Below are 1718 nucleotides of genomic sequence, written 5' to 3' on the forward strand. Positions count from 1 at the left end.
CACACTCAAGGTGTGAAGATGGAGTACACAGCAAAGCACACTCAAGGTGTGAAGATGGAGTGCACAGCAAAGCACACTCAAGGTGTGAAGATGGAATGCACAGCAAAGCACACTCAAGGTACAGCAGAAGTTATCCTTAGCCTAGTGAACTTAAGCGAGCCAAATTGGCGTTGGAACAGCTTTCCTGTGACCTACCAAAACCTTTCCCATCTTTTATTTTTATTTTTTAAAGGACTTTCGCTTGTTTGTTTGTTTATTTATTTATCTGTTTTGGGAGATATTACTTCATTCTGCAGTCCAGGGCTCCTGAATGCTGGAATTGCAGGCATGCAGCACCATGCCCGGCTAGCAATCTTTTCTCACTTACTTAGTTTTCTATCGCTGGCAAGAAAAATTGGGTGACAAGAGATGTTAAGTAGTGCTCTGTCCTTTATTAAAATCTCATCACGTGCCGAGCTGAAGAGTAGCTTTCTAGTCTTACTCAGTGTAACTTGAACATGGCTAGTGAGGCTCTGAGTCCCCTACCATAGCCAGCGATTCAGATGACGGTTTGCTCGTTGCCTAGTTACTAGGTGAATGCAGTTTAGAAGAGAAATGAAGTTCTCCAGAAGCACGAGATACAGAGTTCATGCAACAGACTCTGCTCTCCCAGAAGCAATGGCAATACATCCTTTTAGAACTATGTGGAGATGACACAAAAAGGAGTTCCTCTCAATGGCTAACATACACTGAATGTCTTGTGAGTCAGGAACAAAATTAAAAGAGGGCTTTGTGTTCTGGCTTTCTTCCTGGGAGCAGTGAGAAAGCTCTAAACTGTTTTGAATCTGCATCCCTTTCAGTAGGACCTGTGAACACAGCCTTAAAGATTATTTGTGCTAAATTTGTTTAACAGTATTTCTACTATGTACCAACTATGCCTGTAACTGACATGTCTTAAAACTAGAGGTTTAAAAATAGAAGTTGAAGTTTGAAATGCTTCTAGAGCAGTGGTTCTCAACCTTCCTAGTGCTGTGACCCTTTACTATAGTTCCTCATGTTGTGGTGACCCCAGCCATAAAATTATTTCATTGCTACTTCATAACTCTACTTCTACTACTGTCATGAATCGTAATGCAATTATCTGATATGCAGGATATCTGATATGTGACCCCTGTGAAAGGGTCGTTTGACCCCCAAAGGGGTCTCAACCTTCATGTTGAGAACTGCTGACATAAAGAAATATGGGTTGAGGGGTCACTCGCAAAAACAGGTTGAGAACCATGGCTCTAAAGCATAATAGTTTAACATTATTAATAGATATTATCTCAAGAGGCATCAAGAATGGGTTTACTGTGAATGATGTGTTCAAATCACATTGAGAATTGACAATGTAAAAGAAGTATATCATTGAGTGGACTTCCCTCCCTCCTTTCTATCTGTCTTCAGCCTTCCCCCAACCCTGCCTCTCCCTGTCTTTGCCTCTCTGTGCATCTCTCTGGACCCCTCCCTAAACAAAGCCTCACATAGCCTAGGCTAGTTTTGAACTCTCTCTGTGGCTGACACTGGTCTTGAAATAGTACTCTTCTTGCTTCTACATCCCAACTTATGAGATATTGGGCATTTTGTTACCATGATTATATGTCATATAAATTATATGCTCAGATATGCTTCTTTTCTAATAACAACAAAGGGTCATTCTGAACTGAAATACCAGAGATATGAGAATTTAACAATGGTCT

At 40.9% G+C, this 1718-nt stretch overlaps 1 protein-coding gene across 1 annotated transcript in view; it reads right to left on the reverse strand.

Annotated features, from left to right (window-relative positions):
* Plcb1 (phospholipase C beta 1) overlaps nucleotides 1-1718 on the reverse strand; it is a 691541-nt gene that overhangs the window by 222243 nt on the left and 467580 nt on the right. The gene's annotated exons all lie outside the window — the stretch shown is intronic.

This window comes from Microtus ochrogaster, unplaced genomic scaffold, assembly GCF_000317375.1.
Source record: "Microtus ochrogaster isolate Prairie Vole_2 unplaced genomic scaffold, MicOch1.0 UNK3, whole genome shotgun sequence".
Lineage (NCBI taxonomy): Eukaryota > Metazoa > Chordata > Mammalia > Rodentia > Cricetidae > Microtus > Microtus ochrogaster.